The sequence below is a fragment of the Bufo gargarizans genome, chromosome 2, assembly GCF_014858855.1.
Source record: "Bufo gargarizans isolate SCDJY-AF-19 chromosome 2, ASM1485885v1, whole genome shotgun sequence".
Classification (NCBI taxonomy): domain Eukaryota; kingdom Metazoa; phylum Chordata; class Amphibia; order Anura; family Bufonidae; genus Bufo; species Bufo gargarizans.
Genome location: NC_058081.1, coordinates 648,514,667 through 648,538,626, shown reverse-complemented (window position 1 = coordinate 648,538,626; position 23,960 = coordinate 648,514,667). Strand labels below are relative to the sequence as shown.

The following is a 23,960-nucleotide window of genomic DNA, read 5'->3' as shown; positions in this document are numbered from 1 at the left end:
CTTGATGAGAGAAAGGTTCGAGAAGGTTTTGCTTTCTTGGTACAAGAGTAAACACAAAATAATTTGTGACAAGTTAAACAAGTACACCCAGAAGCACTCAACCACATAAGGAACAAAGCAAAACGGACAACAACTCCTTGTCAGCTTTTCATCTATTTCCTGCTATTGACTGACTGCTGATTAATATTTAAAGGCACAGTGGCAACATCAAATTGAAGAAGTAACCCAGAAATGTTTTTGAAGGACTTGTATAATAAATTATGGAATACTTTAAGGGGATTGTCCGGGATTAGAAAAACATGGCAGCTTTCTTCCAGAAACAGCAACATGCCCGTCAATAGGTTGTGTCTGCTACGTTCCACACTCAACCTATGAACGCGTGGTGCTGTTTTTGGAAGAAAGCAGCAATCTTTTTCTAGTCCTGGAGAATACCTTAAAGCAAAACTGTATGATTCCCTCAGACTCTATGCGTAACCTCTTGTATCACTTATGTCATGATTAATGTGAACATTGAAAATCAGACATAATATTGTATATAGCAATATCTTTCTAAGTAGACTAGAACCAGCACCGGTACCTCACATGGATCCATAGAACTGTCCTTTCATTGGTCCAATTGCTCTGCTAGATTTATTTCAAGCTGTCTGAATTTACTGCTGCAGCTGTCTCCCTCAGTGGACATGTCCTTTCTTCTGCAGCTCTTTCCCTACCACAGCTCAGGGGGTGTATCCTTCCTGCTGTAGATTTCTCCCTATGGCAGCTCAGTGGGTGTGTCTTTTCTTCTGCAGCTCTCTATCTGTAACTGTCACAGCTTCTAACAGAAGATACAGCTGGTGGCAGTTGAAGGATGGAACTGAGCATGTGCGCCCACCTCAGCAAGGTGGACAGTGAGGAAGAAATAGGAAAAGAACAAACAGTTGGCCACACTACATTTTTTAATTACAAAATTATTCAGATCCAGGTTGTGTATGGGTAGCCATTCCAATAAAGAATGGTTGGTGTGACTTGATCAGGAGTGCAAGAAGGAATTTGGCATTTAGAGTAAGACATAGTGTAAGAAGTACACTTGCTAAAGACTTCAGATTTGTTGGCAAATAAAACCAGTATTGGTAGGATCTTCTGCGAATCTAATGTCTATGTTGAGGGACAACAGACATTATTGTAGAGTCAAGCTGTCCATACATTTTACATAGCAGTTATCCATTTGAACCATAAACATGCCTGCTTAGATCACCTAAGTATGCATGTCTTCTGAATTGCTAGGATATGCCCCCATTGTCTGAAAGAGGTGGAGGGTGCACTTTGCATGCATGGGGCCACCGAAAATAGCCGAACGCTGGCTCATAGAAGTGAATAGGAGTGGTGGCCGTTCATGAGCGGAGCACTCTCATTCACTTTTATGGGGAGAGAGTTTGGTGGTGGCTGGACCGGAGTCCTCCAGCCGCCACTTTGCAGGGCTCCGTTCCCGATATAGGTGCGGGGTCCCAGCTGTGGACCCATACCTATGTTCCCCACATATCCTAGCGATATGCCCCCATTGTCTGAGATGAGACAACCCCTTTAATAAACGGAGCAGCCACTGAGCATGCTTAGCCCCTGTTCTGTGGATAGGATGTAAGTTTTTCTTTGTACAGCCCTTTAAACAAAAGCTTTACTTTTATACTATTTGAATATAAAGTTAAATGGGAATAGTCATGACAACTACATCTTTTTTTCATCTAGTAGAAAGTTTACTCTCCGCTCCTCCTCTCCTATCTATTCTCCATCTTCTTTCTTATGTCATCGTCTTCCTTCTACTTTCATATATCACCAACATTGTGGATCATTTTAAAGGAACTGTGTAATAGAGATGAGCGATTTTTTTTTTTTTTTATTTGGCCTGCTTCATGAATGTTCTTAAAAAAAATGGTAACAAAATGGCTATTTCCTGGCTGCAGAGAGCCTTTATAGTTGTGTAGAACACTGTGCTTTGCAGTAACACGCATAGGGAGTCTGGTGTGGTAGTGAAATAATACTGTGAGTCAGTATGACATGCAGATGACAGGCGTCGCTCTTAGAATCACTGCAAACTTCACTTATTTGAGCAGTAATGGGGCCAAAACTGACCAAATAACTCAAGTATGAACTCAGCCTTACAGGTCGATGCACGACGAAAAAGGCTTTAGAACATATAACTGCACCGCTGAACGGCAAATACATTTTTATTTTGCCACTAATACACTCCACAAAATGCTTTAGAACATATAACTGCACCGCTGAACGGCAAATATATTTTTATTTTGCCACTAATACACAACAAAAAGGGCTTTAGAACATATAACTGCATCGCTGAACGGCAAATATATTTTTATTTTGCCACTATTACACGACTAAAAAGGCTTTAGAACATATATAACTGCACCGCTGAACGGCAAATAGATATTTTTTTTGCCACTAATAGACGCCAAAAATGGGCTTTAGAACATATAACTGCACCGCTGACCGGCAAATATGTTTTTCTTTTGCCACATATACACACCAAAAAGGGCTATAGAACATATGACTGCACAGCTAAATGCCAAATATATTTTTCTTTTGCCACAAATACACACCAAAAAGGGCTATAGAACATATGACTGCACAGCTAAATGGCAAATATATTTTTCTTTTGCCACAAATACACAGCAAAAAGGGCTTTAGAACATATAACTGCACCGCTGAACAGCAAATATATTTTTCCTTTGCCACTAATACATGGCAAAAAGGGCTGTAATTTTCGCACTTCGCCACACAACGCCTAGTAAGCCCTTTTTTCCCCACTAATACAAGCCAAGAAATGCTTTAGAACATATAACTGCACCGCACAAGGGCAAATAAGACGTAGAAATATTTCCTTGTAATAAATCCTGTTAATGGCTGTATTAAACAGCACTTGCATCCTAATAAGGACAGTTTGCTGGAATTATAGCTCTGTATAATGGCAATTTGGATCCCCAGTCAGTGCAGCAAGGTGTAATAGTCTGTAACCTCCCCTACTGAACCCTTTTCAACAGAAATGCTGTGGAATGATTCCTCCCTATCCTTTCCCTACACCTTGAATATTCTTTCCCTGCACTTGTAAATCGTTTTTTTAGCACAATGAAGTATTTTCTAGCACTGTCTCTAGCGCCTGCTGACGTCTCTCCCTGCACTAAGTACACTGGAAAATGGCAGAACCCAAGATATCTGAGGGTATTTATAGGAATGTGACATCACAGGGCTGGCTGGCTGCTGATTGGCTGCATGCATGGCATTATGAGTGATCCCGCTTTCCTTGCTCCATGTCCTCACACAAAGCATGAGGAAATTCAGATTCGGTGCGAATCGAATAATTCCTGAAATTCGGATCGAATTCCACTTCGTCAGCTTCTATTTGCTCATCTCTACTGTGTAAGCACAAACAACAAAAATCTCATCCCTCCTAATTATGGAGGTTTTACAGAAGCCGTACTGTATCTGGAAATAGAAACATGAAGATTAACACCTCGTATGGTTTAGAGCATCGCATAACATTATAAGGTGACAAGGAATTATATGTGCAAGATCTTTTCTTCAATTAAAGTCCATTAACGACCCAGGAGAGGATGCAATTTCCTGCCATTTTATGGATTGCTTAAAAGGATTTCTGTTTAATCCCAAAAACATGCTTTTGGCAAAAATCTTTTGAAAATCCCCATGATCATAAAGAATCCTTTGCTATCGATATTGTAAAGGTCTGTGGGTTTCCTGCCGAAAAAAAAGCATTGTGTGAAAGCCAGAAGTCGTGTGGGATGGACTGTACAGATGTGAAACAGGGTAAGGCTCACACTGAAAATGGATACAAATGCTAAACATTGCATATACTGTATATTAAAGATATGCAAATTCATTCAAAACAAATCGGATTTGTTAAAAATTTCACATAAACAAATCCGAATTTGCTATTAGCTTTGGACGAATTGCGCAAAAATAGCGTCCAGCACTAACATCGATTCTTATACGTTCTCAGTACTGGAATACATCAACACCACAATTGTAAATGTTACCACAGAAAATCAGATCACAATGTACCCAAATCAGAAACCATGGATGAACAAGGAAGGCACGTAACAATGCCTTCAGATCTGGGGATGCTTAGGCCTACAGTACGTCTAGGGCAGACCTGAAGAGGGGCATCAACTCTGACCCACGACGCATGTGGCTGGGCATTCAGGCAATCTCTGACTATAAGCCCAGTAATTCCACACAGACAGCCATGAATGTGTCCTCCCTCAATGAGCTAAATGGTTTCGACGCTTGTTTTGACAAGGACATCAAGGAGAAGTTTGTCAAAACCCTACCCTCTGATGACTGCCATACCTTTACTCTCACCATCACAGATGTCCATAACGCACTGAGCAGCATCAAGCTCGCAAGGCTGCTGGCCCTGACGGCTGAGCAGCTTGCAGGGGTCTTTACTGACATCTGCAACCTGTCGCTTGCCCAGGCAGTAGTACCAGCGTTCTTCAAGATCACTTCCATTGTGCCAGTGCCGATACACTCATCACCAACATGCCTGAACGACTATCGCCCTGTAGCACTCACGCCTATACTTATGAACTGCTTTGAGCAACTGGTCCTGGCACACCTCAAGTGATGCTTGCCCCCCCCCCCCACACACACACACACACTGGATCCTCACCAATTTGCCTATCGAAGCAATAGGAGTACAGAAGATGCTGAATCTACAGTGCTTCACTGTGTACTCTCACACCTGGACAATACTTATCCAAGAATACTGTTTGTTGACTTCTGCTCAGCCTTCAGTACAGTCATTCCCCCAAGTTGATCACTAAACTTGTGTATCTTGGAATCAGCAACCCTATCTGTAACTGGATCATGGACTTTATGACCAACAGACCACAGCATGTTAGATCAGGAAATAACTGCTCCACCGCCATCACACTTAACACTGCCACTCCACTCCACAGGGTTGTGCGCTGAGCCCGTTCCTCTACTCCCTTTTCACCTATGACTGCAGGCCTAGGTATGAATCCAACTCCATCATCAAGTTTGCAGACGACACAATGGTGATCGGTCTCATCAGTGACAACGATGAGTCTGACTACAGGGAGGAGGTAAAGCACCTAGCTGTGTGGTGCGCTTACAATAACTCCTGAATACCAGTAAGACAAAAGAGCTCATTGTGGACTTCAGGAAGGAGAAGAGGAACACCCATGACCCCATCCACATAAATGGCATGGCTGTCGAACGGGTTTTTAGCTTCATGTTTCTGGGGACCCACACCTCTGAAAATCTGTCCTGGTCAACCAACATCTCCAGCCTGGTCAAGAAGGCACATCATAGGCTCTTTTTCTTGAGGACACTCAAGAAAAACCACCTGTCTGCTAACATACTGGGTAACTTCTACCGCTGTGCGATAGAGAGCATCCTGACCAACTGTGTCACAGTCTGGTATGAGAATTGCTCTGTTGCTGACCACAAGGCACTGCAGTGGGTGGTGAAAACCGCCCAATGCATCACAGGGACTCCACTTCCTGCCATTGAGGATGTTCACAAGAAGAGATGCCTACGCTGGACTGGCATCATTCTTAGGGACTCCTCTCATCCTGCCAATAAACTCTTACAGCTCCTCCCCTCCAGAAAGTGCTACAGGACCCTTCAGACTAAAACCAGCAGGTTATGAACAGCTTCTTCCTCACAGCTGTCACCCTACTGAACTTAGTCCCCCGCTGAACCTTTTCATCCACACTCACTTAACCCTATACACTCCTCCTCCCCTTCATCCTCCCAATGATAATGATCATGACTGTCATTCATTCTCATCATTCACTGTAAGTTCACATTGGTTACTGCTATAGTTTGGGACACTTGCTATAGTTGGGATACTTGTTCATAGTACAGTACATCTGTATATTTGCCCGTTTGTATAGCAATATAGAACAGTCTATCTGTATATATGTATACATCAACACATCTGCATATCTGTATATATGTTCGTAACAGCACATGTGTATATTTGTCCATAGTACATCTGTATATTTGCTCTCTGTATAGCAATATAAACACCTGTATTTTTAACTTATTTGTACATAATCTGTGCATAACTATTCCTACCTTCTACACTACCCTTATCTGTATATAAGATGTTTCTATTGCACTTGCTGCTCTTTGCACTTCTCATTAGATGCAAACTGCATTTCTGTACCCTGTATTTATACATGTGTAATGGCCATAAAGTTAAATCAAATCAAAACTTTTACTGTGAAAATTGACAGGGAAAAGGACAGGAAGGAAGAAGATGGAGGATCACATAAACCGTGGGCTTGCCCTAATTGACTCCAATTAGGGGCAGAGTTCTGACAGGTCCTGCTGCTCAGAATGCAACAGAACGCCATTCTATGTTCAAATTTAGACCTGAAACCATGTGTTGTGGCGGTGTCTGCCAAAAAGCAATTGAAGAGCAGACAAAAGCTAGTAATCAAGTTGTACTAGGGACACACTACAGAGAAAGAACATGGAGATATCATTGGGTAGATGTTAGAGTTTTATCATGTAAATCTTAGCATAGAGAGTGAGAGACTGGTTACTTTGAGTTGCGTGTTGTTTCATAGTCCATAGTACAGCTTGCTGTCAAGTTATCTCCTGCCACAAACTTTTTTTTTTCTCTTATAATAGACAGCCAACCAGCTTTTTTATTTTGCAGAATTAAAAATCTCAAGTTTCTACAGTTCATAAGCTTATTGCCAGCACCCCAATAGCATACGTTCTCCTGCAAATGCTAAGCAATTACCCCTTTTTTCTAAAAACATAAATTTATCATTTTTAATTGGTCATTTTCAGTGCACTGACGTGAATTAATATGCCCGTGTTAATGAACGTGTTGTATTACTTCAAGATACAGTTCAGATACAGCAAAAGCATTTTACTGCAAAAACTGCATTACTATACCCATGTTATTGAACGCATTTTACTGTAAAAGCTACATTACTATACCCGTTTTATTGAATGTGTTATATTACTTGAAGATTACTGTTCAGTTACAGCAAAAGTATTTTACTACACAAATTGCATTATTGTATCTGTGTTATTGAACCGTTTTATTGAAAAAACTGCATTACTATAACCGCGTAAGTGCTATTGCTGCCATTACGTTCAAGAACTTGGGGCTGAAGGGGGAGATAAAAAAGCAAAAATTCCTAAAAAATTTAAGAAATATAACATATTTTCATAAAAAGGAGTTATATATCAAATTTTCAGGGCAAGTGAAGCAACTTGGCTTCTGGTAGAATTGATTCAAGTCCGAGTCGAACTTTTAGAAAAATTAGGTGAACCTGAAATATATATACAGGGAGTGCAGAATTATTAGGCAAGTTGTATTTTTGAGGATTAATTTTATTATTGAACAACAACCATGTTCTCAATGAACCCAAAAAACTAATTAATATCAAAGCTGAATATTTTTGGAAGTAGTTTTTAGTTTTAGCTATTTTAGGGGGATATCTGTGTGTGCAGGTGACTATTACTGTGCATAATTATTAGGCAACTTAACAAAAAACAAATATATACCCATTTCAAATATTTATTTTTATTATTTATATTAATTCACGTCAGTGCACTGAAAATGACCAATTAATATTTATTTTTACCAGTGAAACCAATATAACATCTCAACATTCACAAATATACATTTCTGACATTCAAAAACAAAACAAAAACAAATCAGTGACCAATATAGCCACCTTTCTTTGCAAGGACACTCAAAAGCCTGCCATCCATGGATTCTGTCAGTTTGATCTGTTCACCATCAACATTGCGTGCAGCAGCAACCACAGCCTCCCAGACACTGTTCAGAGAGGTGTACTGTTTTCCCTCCTTGTAAATCTCACATTTGATGATGGACCACAGGTTCTCAATGGGGTTCAGATCAGGTGAACAAGGAGGCCATGTCATTAGATTTTCTTCTTTTATACCCTTTCTTGCCAGCCACGCTGTGGAGTACTTGGACGCGTGTGATGGAGCATTGTCCTGCATGAAAATCATGTTTTTCTTGAAGGATGCAGACTTCTTCCTGTACCACTGCTTAAAGAAGGTGTCTTCCAGAAACTGGCAATAGGACTGGGAGTTGAGCTTGACTCCATCCTCAACCCGAAAAGACCCCACAAGCTCATCTTTGATGATACCAGCCCAAACCAGTACTCCACCTCCACCTTGCTGGCGTCTGAGTCGGACTGGAGCTCTCTGCCCTTTACCAATCCAGCCACGGGCCCATCCATCTGGCCCATCAAGACTCACTCTCATTTCATCAGTCCATAAAACCTTAGAAAAATCAGTCTTGAGATATTTCTTGGCCCAGTCTTGACGTTTCAACTTGTGTGTCTTGTTCAGTGGTGGTCGTCTTTCAGCCTTTCTTACCTTGGCCATGTCTCTGAGTATTGCACACCTTGTGCTTTTGGGCACTCCAGTGATGTTGCAGCTCTGAAATATGGCCAAACTGGTGGCAAGTGGCATCTTGGCAGCTGCACGCTTGACTTTTCTCAGTTCATGGGCAGTTATTTTGCGCCTTGGTCTTTCCACACGCTTCTTGCGACCCTGTTGACTATTTTGAATGAAACGCTTGATTGTTCGATGATCACGCTTCAGAAGCTTTGCAATTTTAAGAGTGCTGCATCCCTCTGCAAGATATCTCACTATTTTTGACTTTTCTGAGCCTGTCAAGTCCTTCTTTTGACCCATTTTGCCAAAGGAAAGGAAGTTGCCTAATAATTATGCACACCTGATATAGGGTGTTGATGTCATTAGACCACACCCCTTCTCATTACAGAGATGCACATCACCTAATATGCTTAATTGGTAGTAGGCTTTCGAGCCTATACAGCTTGGAGTAAGACAACATGCATAAAGAGGATGATGTGGTCAAAATACTCATTTGCCTGTATATATATATATATATATATATATATTTTTTTTTTTTTTTTTTTATTCCAAATAATATGATTTACATTATTAAGTCATAAGACATTTCTTGAACTACAACTTAGAAAAGCACAGTAAGTTCCTTTTAAATCGACATTCTTTATTATGATAACAGAAAATCATACTGTTGTTAATGGAGACAATTCAGCTCCTTCTCCCTTCTTTCCCTCTCTGCGCAGTGATTATAGCTCATGCCACAAAGCATGCTTACAAAACTCTCCCATGTAAGACAATGGCATGTGGCAAGAGCAGCAGAGAAACATAAAAAGTAGCTATTTGTGCAGCAAGCTGCTTGTGCAAAAATACACAATTTATTTCTACAAGAAAACTAGCATACCAGCCTTGTAAATGACCATAGTGAATGTTTGGGCATCTACTTGGCAAATCTGGTTCAGTATGAATAAATATCAATGTATGCATCTTGGTACGAATAATCTACATGCAATATATGTCCCAGGGGTAGTAAAACTGGGAGAGTAACTTCTAGAGAAGGACTTGGGTGTACTTGGGTGTAGATCATAGGCTAAATAACAGCATGCAATGTCAATCAGCTTCTTCTTAGGCCCGCAGGATACTGTCATGTATTAAAAGAGTTATTGATTCATGGGACAGGGACACAACCTACCAACTTTAAAAGAAAGCCAAGAAGGACAACTCCTAATTTTTTTTTCAGTAAATCACACCTTTAATCCTGTCCAGTGCCCATCCATAAACACTAAATCCCACCTAACCTCTGCTTTGTATCCCACAAACAGCAATGTTGATCCTAATCAAAGTAATCATCCTCCTTTAGTGCCTAACAAACGGCAGGGGACACATATGTATCCAAGGATTTTTTCTTTTTCAAATATTGACAAATATGAAAATGGACATACAGCAATCTCATACCAGTCCAGACTGGCATGAGAAAACATAATCAATCTTTTCTGTTTTGCCAGAAAAATTAAGATATGCGATTTGCGATATACTCTTCCTAGAAACTAAGAGTATTGTCGTCTGGCATACAATAATCATGCATATTTTTTGGTCTCCCTAATGATAAAGAGCACCCCAAAGAGAACCCCACAAGGGAAGTCAACCAAGTAAAAAAAAAAAAGGGTTTTCTTGAGGTATTCTGGTTCTCTTGTTCTTTTACAAAAAACTACCTTGCATGTTTTATTGATTGATGTATTAGTTTTGTGGGATCTTGTCAGTCTCTTGTCTCACATGCAGGTGAATGTTACTTTGGAGGTCTCTCTGGTTCATCTGATGTTGAATCAAAATGGTGAAATAAAATTGCTAAATGTGGTCTCTGTTTTTGCTATATGGATGGATGATGTATGTTCAGGTAAATAGGAGAGTGCTATAATTATATCTACTTGTTGCAGCACAGCAAGTAGGTAAACAGCAGCAACAACAACAGCAATATGAGCGCTGCATTAATTTCACACAGCGGATTAGCCTTCCTGCCTTTTAAACATGCTTATATAGCTAAGATAGAAAAACAGTCTCATGTCTATAAGGGTGCATTTACATCACCATTTAGCTTTCCGTTCTTCTGATCCGTCAGAAGAATAGAGAGAAAAAAAAAACCAGATCCTGTTGCATCAGTTGTAAGGCTACTTTCACATTAGCATTTTTTTTTCGGATCAGTCATGGATCTGCAAAAACGCTTCCGTTACCATAATACAACTGCATGCATTCATCATGAACGGATCTAGTTGTATTATGTCTTTTATAGCAATGATGGATCCGTCATGAACACCATTGAAAGTCAATAGGGGACGGATCAGTTTTCTATTGTGTCAGATCCATCTTGCTCCGCACCACACTGCGGACAGAAAAACGCTGCTTGCAGCGTTATTCTGTCCGCGATAGGAGAGCAACCAAATGGAAAGGAATGCAATTTGGTGCATTCCGTTTCATTCAGTTTTGTCCCCATTGACAATGAATGGGGACAAAACTGAAGCGTTTTCTTCCGCTTTTGAGATCCTATGACAGACCTCAATAGCAGAATTGAAAACGCTAATGTGAAAGTAGCCTTATCCGTTTGACCCATTTCCATCTGAGATCCGTTTTTTAGATGGAAACAAAAGTGCTGCATGCAGGACTTTTTTCCCCTTCTAAAAAATGGATCTCAGGCAGAAATGGCTCAAATGGATGACAACTGATGCAATAGGATCCGTATTTTTACAGGATCCAGTTTTTTTCCCTCTTTCTCTTCTTCTGAGTGATGTGAATGCACCCTAACTATTTATTTCAGGACAAACACCCTTAACCACAGAATAGCAGATGAGAACAACATTTCTACTTGCAAGGCGTAGGTGGAACCATAAATGTGGACGCAAACTGCTGTTTCTGTAGCCGTCAGATATTTTAATAGATTGGTTTATGGGCACCATGTTTATTTCAAACAGTCTCTGGGGTACAAGTTCAGCTAATTTCAGACAACCATGAGTTTTTATTGTTCCCTGCGGACCTACGTGAGCTCTTATTTTTTGTGGGATGAGTTACCATTATCATTGGTACTATTTTGGGGTACATACAACTTTGCAATCGCTATTTATGTTGCTTTTTGTTAAGCAGGACAAAGAAAAGGCAGCAATTCCATTGATTTTTGTGTTTTGATATTGTGGCATACACTGTGGGAAAAATTACCATTTTTATATAGTTTATTTTTTTTAAAGTTTTTCTGTTATGGAATTAAAGCATTTTGGAAAAAGAATATATGTTTTCTTCCCATATTTTATTTTCTGGCAATGGTCTTATGTAAGGGCTTGTTTTTTGTGGGATGAGCTGACCTTTTCATTGGTACCATTTTGGAATACATAAGATTCTTTGATCACTTGATGTTTTTGAGAGGTCAGTTAGCGATCATCTTAACAATAATCTGCCCATGTAATAGGGCCTTTAGACAGGTTTTCTCCACAGTCTGAATTTTGCATGCACCTCCTCTAAACACTGGTATACTCCACTATATATCACTTTTGTTCTTTTCTTCCTCAGTCTTTCTGGCTGGTTCTCATCACAGGGCTGTTCTCGAGTATCTGCTTCTGCACACACCATGGTCCCAGACTAGACTCACTGCTAATCTAAACCACTCCGAGGCATGTTGACTCCATGTGCACACAACATACAGAATATGCATAATACCGATTTTAACCCTTTAAACTGTGGACCTCTGCCGTAGTGGCATATATTTATAATATTGATGTCTTGGCCCCCTCATGCACCAGTTTCTAGTTGCCATTGCTACCTCTGCACTACCTATAGCTGCTTCCCTGGGCTAACAGTTTTAATAATTTCCATATAATACATATAACTTTACTTTTACAGGATAAACATTAAAAATGAAACCGGAAGAAAAAAAATGAAAAGAAAATTAGTAAGTGAGATGTAGCAGTATCCTGGCTGTATACGTCAGGCTTTCCATGTATTCATCATGTTCATAAGCTCTGAATCTTCATATACAGTCCAACCACAACGATTACCTAATGGATCTCCACCTCTCCCTATGTCATCATATTTTCCTCTTTACTAAGATGTGATAATCTGCTGGTATTTTTCCTCCTTCTCTTATATTCCCACCCTGCTCCATGTCACCATCCACCACCCACACGTCATGTTGTTTCTGTAAGGCAGTTAAAAGGGTTTTCCAAAATTTAAATACTTATCCTCGGAATAGGTCATCAGTATCTGATTGGTGGGGGTCTGACACCCAGCCTCCCGGCGATCAGCTGTTTGAAAAGGCTCACTCCTGTGAGCACCATGGCCTTCTGCATACTCGCCAACCATAGCGCCGTACATTGTACAGTGGCTGTACTTGGTATCGCAGCTCAGCCCCAATCACTTCAATGGGGCTGAGCTGCACCTAGGCCACGCGACCGATGAACACGTCGTCACTCGGCCTAGGGAAAGCAGTGAGAATGTTGCGGCACTGCTGTGAGTGCTGCTGCCTTTTCAAGCAGCTGATCAGCGAGGGTCTCGGATGTCAGGCACCCACTGATTAGACACTAACAAATCTGATACTGATAAAAAGTTCATATAAATATATATATATATCTAATATATAAAGCTGAGTGTATGTGTTTGTTTGTGTGTGTGTATGTCCGTTAAAGGAATCTGCACCGTCGCATTTACAATCATGAAAATTGGCACACAGGTACATCAGGTGTCCGGGAAGGTTTTAGACCAGGTCTCAGCTTTCTAGGACGTATCGTTCCTGAGATATTCCCCAAAAATGCATAAGCCAATAGAAGCCTGGTCACATGACCCTTATCAGCCAATAGAAGCTCGCAGGTCCTCCAGCCTCCACATACAGTTTTACTCCAAGTTTCCATAACAACCCAGCCATTTATCTTCACTGCTGTAGGAGAGCTTTAAAGGAAATCTGTCACCAGGATAATCGCTATTGAAGTAAAGCCATGGCCTAATAGCACTTAGTACCTTATTTCCAGATGTGTCTTTGTTCCAGCAATAGATGTTTTTATCCTCTGCAAAATCCGGTTTATTTGGTATGCAAATGAGCCAGTAAGGTGCCCAGAGGGGTGTCACTCTTGCAGGAAGGAGCCCAGACACACCCCTGCCACAATGTATTCACCCTCAAAAGACTTAAAACCCCACCCCCAGGTCCCGCCGATCGACGCCCATGATCTGGTTAGGCCATGCCCACTCCCACTCCTGAGCCGACGGGGATTGAAAAACTGAAGGTAAAAATCTACTCCTGTCAGCTGCAGGGGTGGGAGGGAGGGTGACTTTCTCCCTGCAGCTCACACTCAGACAGCACAGTGCTGCTGTCTTAGAGTGAGGTGTTCAAAAGGACACGCCCCTGATCCAGTTAGGCCATGCCCGCTCCCACTTCTCAGCCGACTGAGATAGAAAAAATGAAGTTAAATATCAACTTTTAGGTCCTGCTAAGCCACTCCCAGATCTGGTTAGGCCACGCCCTCCACTCCTTAGCCGACAGGGATTGAAAAAAAATAAAGGTAAAAATCTACTTCTGTCAGCTGCAGGGGTGGGAGGGAGGGTGACTTTCTCTCTGCAGCTGACAGACAGCACAGTGCTGCTGTGTTAGGCTCCATTCAGACGTCTGTAGTGTATTGCGGATCAGCAAATTGCAGATCCGCAATACACCCGGCCAGCACCACCATAGAAATGCCTATTTTTGTCCGAATTGCGAACAAGAATAGGACATGCTTAATTTTTTATCTGAGCTGCGGATCGGAAGAACGGGGCCACACTCGGGAAATGCGGATGTGGAAAGCACACTGTGTGCTGTCCACATCATCTCTTCCGGCCCCATAGAGAATGAATGGGTCCGCACCCGTTCCGCTTAATTGCGGAATGGATGCAGACCCATTCTACGGACGTGTGAATGGACCCTTAGAGTGAGCTGTTCAAAAGGACACCCCCCCGATCGAGTAAAGGTCACTGTTAAGGGGGTGGGCCCCTGTGGAGGTGTGGAGGTCACTGTCAAGGTGGTGGTATGCTGTGAAAGTCACTGTTAAAGGGGACGGCTGCTATAAACATCAAAGTTAAGCTGTGAGCTGCTGTGGGGGGGGGGGGGGTTACTGTTAAGGGGTGGGGGCTGTGGAGGTCACAGTTTTGGGGGGGTGCTGTAGATGTCTTTATTATAGTGGATAGTGTTGATATCTTTTAACGACACACACAAACATTAAATAAAAGAGATTAAATATACCCGAGTGAAGCCGGGTCCTTCAGCTAGTACTATATATATAAATCAAGCAAAGATTTTCTTGACTATTGGCAGATGTCTCCAGACATTATTTTTTAGTTTTTATTACTGCTGTTTGAGAAATGACATTGAGGTTAGCTATCCTCCTAGACACTGGCTGCTATTAAACTATGTGCCTCTGGGCTTTGAGCGATGCAACTCGATGAGCAGTTCTATGCAAGCAGGCTTGTCTGTATCTAATGTGCAGATATAACAGAAGAATTGCTCTGTCATCTAGAAACCTCCAGAAATATATACACGGATAGAAGACTAGAATACAGGCCACACCAGATATGTCATGCACAGAAAAGACTAGCAGGCGCATAACCTGTTTCAATATGTGGAGCTATTTATTATGATGTGTCAAGTTTTTGAAGGGTAAGTTAAAGGGGTATTCCACTTTTTCCCCCAAAAAATATAGATTTGGGGTATGGAATATATCTTGTGCATAATTCCACTTACAGTATATAATCATTGCACCTACATAAAATATAACCAGTCAAAATGTTGGCATTGGGTTTCCATTTTCTTTATTCATCTCCAGACCTGCCTTCAATATGCTGCCAGTTGCCCATGGAAACAGTCAGCAATTTTTTTTTGCTCCATTGTCAGACAGTCTAGAGCAGGGATGGCCAACCTGAGGCTCTCCAGCTGTTGCAAAACTATAAATCCCAGCATGCCCAGGCTACCTACAGCTATCAGCCTATAGCAGGGCAGGGTAGGAGTTGTAGTTTTACAACAGCTGGAGAGCCGCAGGTTGGCCATGCCTGGTCTAGAGGGTAACGGGGTAACTGTGTTGTCAGCTCCCACAAGGCACTGCTTGCTGATCAGAGGAAACCAGCAGAATTCCCAATTAAGCACTGGATTTGGATGAAACTAAACACCTCACCGAACTCAAGATCACTAGAAGATAAGTAAGAAGTATTTACAGACTTACACAATGTTTGATGTAGATAAAACCCGAGAAATGTTGTAAAATCTTGCTAAGTGGATTATTTTTTCTATAAAGTGAACGGGGTAAAATGGGGCTACTGTACTAGAGCACATACTATAGTAGGACCGCACATTTTTTTACTTTGGTCCCTCAAATTTAAGTCTCCAGGGATCTCTGTTCTTTTCACAGCACCTATCCCTTGGTTGAACTTGATGGATTTATGTCTTTTTTTCAACCATATTAACTATGTAACAAAACGGCTGCATGTTGCTTCTCTGACGCCCCTCCTCTGACATCACTTCCTGTTTACGCTATTGGCTGAAGTTGCTATTCATAGACTTCCTGCTCTGCTCACCTCCCGCATGCCCTCTGGTAATTCTGAGACCTGCTTGAATTAAAGGGGATCTGTAACCTCTCCCAAGTAATAACTCTTTGGCGTTCCCTTCCTTTAGTATTCCTGCTAGATGTTATGAATAAACTACTAATAGTTTGCAATGAAGGCCCAGATGGGTGTTGCCAGTTCAGGGGGTGTCTCTGCACAGTCTGACACTATCTGGCCTGTGCCACAAATATCACACCCAGTAACACCTAGCTGGATCTTCACTACAAAAACTGTTAGCAAAAACTTCCAGCAACTCATTCATAACTTCTAGCAGGAATAGTAAGGGGATGACACAATACAGAATCATAGGAATAGATGCTCCAGAATTGTTATTACAGGAGGAATGTAAGTAGTTCCTGAAGCAGACATGTCTGGAGAGGTTATAGGTCCTCTTTAAGACAATAATTGAGGATCCTGGAAAAATAACCCACACCAATCTTAAGGATTATTTTACTGCGGGGCAAATATTAACCACTTCCTGACCGTGCATTGACTATAAACGTCCTTGGGCGGTCGGTTTATCTCTGAATGGACGTTCTGGAACGTCCATTCAGAGATGGCATGTGCACGCTAATCGTGCAGCTGCCGAGTGGGGGCCTGCTGTTAGTGACAGCAGGGCACCCCAGAGAGAAGGCAGGGACCGTTCCTGGGTGTCCCTGCCTTCTATATCGCTGTATACACAGCATTGAACGAGCGCTATGGATACAGATCAGGAAGCGCCATGCTGCTTCCTGTCCCGGCCTGATGTGATCAGCGGGGCCGGGAGAGTTCAGGAGCTGTCGGGTCTTCCATAGACCTTGATCAGCCCTGCACTGAGGCTGTACAGCGCAGTATACCACTGTACAGCCTCTCTGGGGGGTGTATTTCCACTGTAATTGGGGCTATTATGTCAGCCCCAGTCACAGGAGAAATCAATAGCGAAAAAAAAAAGAAAAAAAATGTCCCCTAGAGGTCTTGCATGACCTTATGGGGAACACAAAGTGTAAAATAAAAAATTTACCCAAAAAGTTTCCCATTTAAAAAAAAAAAATTCCCCCCAAATCTGTTATTTAAAAAATGTAAAAAAATAGAAAAGAATAAAATAGACATATTTGGTATCACCACGTCCGCAGCGACCGGCTCTATAATAATGTCATATGATCTACCCCATCAGGTGAACGCCGTAAAAAAAAAAGTTAATAAACATTGCCCCAAAACAGAAGTTTTATGTACCCCAAAATGGTAGCAATAAAAACATCACCTCATCCTACCCAAATGAGCCCCCACACAAGACCATAGCCAGAAAAAAATAATAATATGGCTCTATGAAAATTGCAACACAAAAACATGATTTTTTTTAACCATTCTAAAAATGCTCTTATTGTGTAAAATGTTAAAAAATAAAATAAAAATTGACATATTTGGTATTGCCGCGTCCGTAACAATTGGCTCTTCAAAAATAGTCACCCCGCCTCACAAAAAATATAATATCAATCAAAAAGTTGCATGTACCCCAAAATGGTAGCACTAAAAACGTCACCTCGTCATGCAAAAAACAAGCCCTCACACATGACTATAGCCCAAAAAACGAGAAAAATATGGCTCTAAGAAAATGGCAACACAAAAACATTTTTTTCTAAAAATGTTTTTTGTATAAAACGTAAAAAAAAAAAATAGACATATTTGGTATTGTTGCGTCTGTAAGGATCTATAAAAATGTCACATGATCTACCCCATCAGGTGAACGGTGTAAAAAAGAAAAAATAGAAAAATGACACCAAACAGTTTTTTGGTGACTTCACCTCCTAAAAGTGAGATAAAAAGCAACTAGAAAGTTAAATGTACCCCCAAATTGTGCCAATAAAAACTACATCTTGTCTCACATAAAATAAGCCCTCACGCAGCTCATTCAACAAAAAATAAAAAAAAAGTTATTGCTCTTAAAAACCATGACAGAAAATTCCATGTTAGAAAATCCAGATGCCACTCCTTCCCTTTGGAGCCCTGGCATATCCCCAAATAACAGTTTACAACCACAATTGGGGTGTTAGTATATTCAGGAGAAAGTGGGTAGAAAATTGGGGGGTGTGGGGGGGGGGTATATTCTCCTGTTGTCTTTTGTAAAAAAAGAAAGTTTGGGCCTAAAGCACCATTTTCTTGTAAAAAAATAAACATTTTCATTTTCACACCCAAGTATTAAAAATTCTATGAACCAGCTGTTGAGTGAAGTACTCGCTACACCCCTTAAAAATTCCTTGGGTGGTGTAAACTACACCACCCAAGGAATTTTTAAGGGGTGTAGCGAGCACTTCACTCAACAGCTGGTTCATAGAATTTTACAAAATGTGTTTACAAGTAGTTTACAAAATGTGGTCACTTTTTGGGGGTTTTCACTGTGGGGTTAACTCAAGGCAGCTTCAAATGCAACATGGTGCCCAAAGACCATTCCAGCAAAATCTGCCCTCCAAAAACCATATGGCGCTCTTTGCCTTCTGTGCCCTGTCGTGTGCGCAAACAGTGGTATACGACCACTGAGAAGGATCTTCTGTCTTCATTCAGCAGGACCTGCGCTGATGTCACTGCTCTCACCACGTGGTGAGCGCGATTACGTCATCAAAGGTCCCTTTGTAGGTCCTGAAAGAAGAAGAAAGAAGACGATGCCGACTGCGCGATCAAGTGGATGGGGTGTGTTCATTTTTTTATTTTTTAACCCCTCAATCGACATTTTAGTAATGATTCTGTATTAAGAATGCTATTATTTTCCCTTATAACCATGTTATAAGGGAAAATAATAAAATCTACGGATCACTTAACCCAAACCCGAACTTCAGTGAAGAAGCCCGGGTTCGGGTCTGGGTACCACATTCAGTTTTTTCTCACGCGCGTGTAAAACGCATTGCACCCATGGAATAAAAACTGAACAACGCAACGCAATTGAAGTCAAAACTGACTGAAATTGCGTGTGCACTCGTGCAGATTTCCCGCGATGCACACGCGACACATCTGGAGCAAATCCGGGACGCCTGTGCCACAAATTGCAGATCTGCAAAACACGGATACTAGCTGTGTGCATTACCCATTTTGCCAGCCCTACATAGGCCCCTTTCACACGGGAGAGTATTCCGTGCGGGTGCAATGCGTGAAGTGAATGCATTGCACCCGCACTGAATCCTGCCCCATTTATTTCTATGGGGCTGTTCACATGAGCGGTGATTTTCACGCATCACTTGTGCGTTGCGTGAAAATCGCAGCATGCTCCTCTTTGTGCGTTTTTCACGCAACGCAGGCCCCTATAGACGTGAATGGGGTTGCGTGAAAATCGCAAGCATCCGCAAGCAAGTGCGGATGCGGTGCGATTTTCACGCACGGTTGCTAGATCAGGATGGGGACCCGGTCATTATTATTTTCCCTCATAACATGGTAATAAGGGAAAATAATAGCATTCTGAATACAGAATGCATAGTAAAATAGCGCTGGAGGGGTTAAAAAAAAAATTTAACTCACCTTAGTCCACTTGCTCGCGCTGCCCTGCATCTCCTTCTATCTTTTTCTTAGCTCTGTGCAGCAACAGGACCTGTGGTGACGTCACTCCGGTCATCACATGATTCATCACATGATCTTTTACCATGGTGATGGATCATGTGATGACCGGAGTGACGTCACCACAGGTCCTGTTGCTACACAAAGCTAAGAAGGAGACAGAAGGAGATGCCGGCTACGCGAGCAAGTGGACTAAGGTGAGTTAAAAATGTTTTTGTTTTTTTTTAACCCCTCCAGCGCTATTGTACTATGCATTCTGTATTCAGAATGCTATTATTTTCCCTTATAACCATGTTATAAGGGAAAATAATACAATCTACAGAACACCGATCCCAAGCCCGAACTTCTGTGAAGAAGTTCGGGTTTGGGTACCAAACATGCACGATTTTTCTCACGCGAGTGCAAAACGCATTACAATGTATTGCACTCACGCGGGTGTTCCCGCAACGCACCCGCACATTTTCCTGCAACGCCATAGAAATACCTATTCTTGTCCGCAGAACGGAACTACCCAGTACAGTGTGCTATCCGCATCTTTTGCAGCCCCATTGAAATGAATGAAAATGAATAGAAAATTGCGAAAGGGATGTTGACCCAGAAATGCAGTGGCTTGAATGCACCCTAAGCAGCAGGAGCAGAGAAAATCCGGAGCTCATGAATATTCAGGACTTGTCAGCATGCTCTGGAGCTGTTTAATACAATGCATTTTGCTAGGACACCATAAAACTGGTGACAGATTCCACTCAAACTGGTTTAGATGAACTGCATTTCTCCTTTAAATCAAATTAAAACAACAAAAAAAATGACAGTAAATCAATATTTTCTTAGCAGCCATATTCTGGGTTGAGTTTGTCATTATGGTGACCAATTAATCTTTCTTCTAGAAACGTCATCTTGATGAGGAGACCAGTACCTCAAGCTCCTGCCAGAGGTGAATTGAGGAATAAATAAATGAACTTTTTGCTCCACTTTAGGGTCCTGATGACCTTTCATTTCCTGTCAGGATGTACAACGAGAAAGTAAACATTTAACTGAATGTGGCACGACCGCACAATGGGCTTTTATGGTGGAATGAATGCCAGCTCTCCTTCTCTTTAATAAATCTTTCAGGCTGAAGAGTTAATGGATAAAGAAGAAGCAAAGAGGGAAATGAATCCTCTAGTTAATGAACTCAGTTTTTTTTCTGAAAAAAAATGTTACTGAAGTTTGTGCTAAAGAAATGCAAAAACAAAATCTAATTTTATTATTAGGCTTGGGCTACACGGAGACATTTGGTCTCCCACCATTCACACTAAGGCTACTTTCACACTTGCGTTCTTTTCCGGCAGAGGATCTCAATACAGGAAAAAAAAAAAAAAAATAATCAGTTTAGACCTCATGCATTGTGAATGGAAAGAGATCCGTTCAGGATGCATCAGGATGTCTTCCGTTCCGTCAGCATTCCGTTTTGTGAGCGGACACAAAACTGCTGCAAGCTGCGGTTTTGTCTCTGGTCATAAAAATGGAATAAAACGGATCTGGCACTAAAAACAATGTAAGTCAATGGTGACTATTCGGTTTTTTTAAGTCACCCATTGACTTTAAATGTATTTAGTGACGGATCTGTTTTTTCCCGTTTTGATAGGGAAGGGATGCAAATGAGCTCTTAACAAGCTCTGCCTCTAATGCCACCAGATGTAAGACCTCATGCACACGGCCGTTGTTTGGGTCCGCATCCGAGCCGCCGTTCACTTCAATGGGGCCGCAAAAGATGCGGACAGCACTCCGTGTGCTGTCCGCATCCGTTGCTCCGTTCCAAGGCCCCGCATAAAAAATAGAACATGTCCTATTCTTGTCCGTTTTGCGGACAAGAATAGGCATGTTTACAACGGGCCGTCCAATGGGCTTCCGTTTTTTGCGGATCTGCAGTTTGCGGTCCGCAAAAAACTGCACGGTCGTGTGCGTGAGGCCTAAGGCAGCTATCCTAAAAGTCAATGTTCAGCTCTTAAAATAAGCCTTGAGACATGACTTGGATATTAAATAAGCCAGCATCTCATCTGCAGACAGCTCTCACACTACTGCATCCTAACGGAACGGATGCATCCTTATGTGCAAAATCAAAACGTATCAGTTAAATTCTATATCCTCTGCTGGATCTCAATACTGGAATTAACAGCGCAAATGTGAAAGTAGCCTACGTTGCTGCTGAACTTCCATATTGCCCTATTTATTTTTGGTGCCTATATAGCTCTGACATATTGTATTCTGAGACATTGTCATTGCTCACTGTCCCCAGTGGGGCTCACAATATAGATTCCCTATCACTATGTCTTTGGATGTTTGTGAGGAAACCTGTGCAAACATAAGAAGAAAACACAAACTCCCATGCAGATGTTGCCTTTTTTAAGATTTGAAACCAGAACCCCAGCACTGGAAGACCCCAGTACTAACCTCAGAGATACCATGCTAGCCTAGGACTAGCAAGGAGCATTGAGCTCACCGAACTCCATTTTCAGGGAAAATTCGATTTGCAGCAAAGCCGAATTTCCTTGTGCTTCGTGGTAGCAAATCAATTTTCACTGAATGACGTTAAATTTTTAAAAAAAATCATACTTACCTGACCCGTTTAAGCGGGAAGAGTCGGCCGCCACCATCTTGATTTAATATCTCGCACGAAATCCCATGCGCGGTGATGTATGACATCACTATGCTGGCTGATAAGATGACATCATCACAAGCAGCGCAAGATTTTGCGCTAGAGCTTCAATCACGATGGCGGCATCCCGCTCTCCGCGATCAAATGGAGGAGGGTAAATATGATTTTTATAATAATATTGCTGTCAAATGGCGCGATCAGCTATCAATGTGGCATCTGAGGGGTACAATGACAGGGAGCGGCGCAATCACCCCTCCTTGTCATTACACCCACTACTTACAAAGATATGTGCTTTGTGTTGAAGTAATCCGTCACAAAGCAAATTCTGGGGGAAAATTCGGCAAGGCAGCTGGATCTAATTTTTGAATACTTCACTCATCTCTGCTAGTAAGGTCATGGGCTACTCCATGGCTACCCCCTCCCCCCCCCTTGTACTTTTTGGGATAGTCACAAGGTCATGCGAACCTCGTTTACTATATAGAAACACTGAGGTCATGTCATGGTGATGCCTCCATTTTAGCACAATATCTGCCTAGAGTTTGTATGCTCTCCCTGATTATTTTTTTATATTACATTTTTTACCATATTGTGTATACAGCTCTCATGCAGAACGATATGTCTTCATAGTTACAGACTGCAGAAAACATTGCGTAGTGTGATCTTTATGTAGAAAGCACGCATGCAGCTTCAGTCACTGACTGTCAGGACATGCTGGGAGTTGTAGTTTCAACACAGAACACTAGTATAAAGTGAATGCGTGTCAAATATGGGACAATGAAACAGCAAATACGAGCCTACCGCTCTATTCGCTGACATCCACCTGAACCCACACTCCCACATTGAACATGCGTTGTTTTTGCCCTAAAGAAAAAACAATAATTAGCTCATTGTGAGGTCTGACTGCAGTCATATAGGGCACTACAGCGTGCTAGGCGCTGCACATAGGTTTAGAAGGTTCAGTGTAGCCAGCAGGTATTTCCAGGAACAGATAAAATCACAGGCAGACCTTTAGGCAATATCTATAGCTCCATTGTGCAAGTAGACAGTAGACACAGTGTGACTTTCAACCTTGGGGGATTTCGCTTGCTCTTTACTGTTGCACTTCTGTGGAGCACATCCGGGTTGTCTTAATTTCCCATGTGGTGATGGGTAAGATCCCTGCTAGTGTAGGGTAGTGAAAAGGTTAATGGTAACGTTCCTTGTGAGGTAGGTTTAGGCTCCATTCACACATCCGCAATTCCGCTCCGCATTTTGCAGAACGGAATTGCGGACCCACTTCCGGGTCCGCAATTCCGATCCCGAAAAAAATAGAACATGTCCTATTCTTGTCGGATAAGAATAGGCATATTCTAAAGTCCCAGTAATGTGCGGTCCGCAAAATGAGGTGGATCCGCAAAACACACACGGATGTGTGAATGGACCCTTATGGTGACATCTACAGTGGTATAGGGCAGTGAAGGGGTTAATATTAATAACATACCTGGTTGTCTAGGGCAGTAAAGAGGTAATAATTTTCGAGATGAGCTCATGCAGTGAAGGGGTTGATACTACCATTATTGGTGTTTTAGGGCAGTGAAGGGGATAAAGGGTTGCTCAGGATATGAGCCCCACACCTATGTGTTGTGTCTAGTACTTCAGCTCATCTCCGTGGAAATAAATGTAGCTGAGTTGAGAGGACACAAACATAAGGGAAGGAGCAGGTACCTATCATGCTCAAACCACCGCGCCCGATGAACATACACATAGAAGAAAGAGAGAGTATGGAAACTAAGCGCTGAATATACGCCATTCATAAATGATATAG

At 41.8% G+C, this 23,960-nt stretch overlaps 1 long non-coding RNA gene across 1 annotated transcript in view; it reads right to left on the bottom strand.

Annotated features, from left to right (window-relative positions):
* Positions 1 to 4,506, bottom strand: part of LOC122926904 — a 45,820-nt gene extending 41,314 nt beyond the window's left edge. The window contains exon 1 of the long non-coding RNA XR_006387729.1: positions 4,357 to 4,506. This is a non-coding gene — a long non-coding RNA (uncharacterized LOC122926904). The remainder of the gene's footprint in view (positions 1 to 4,356) is intronic.
* Positions 4,507 to 23,960: the final 19,454 nt, after the last annotated feature.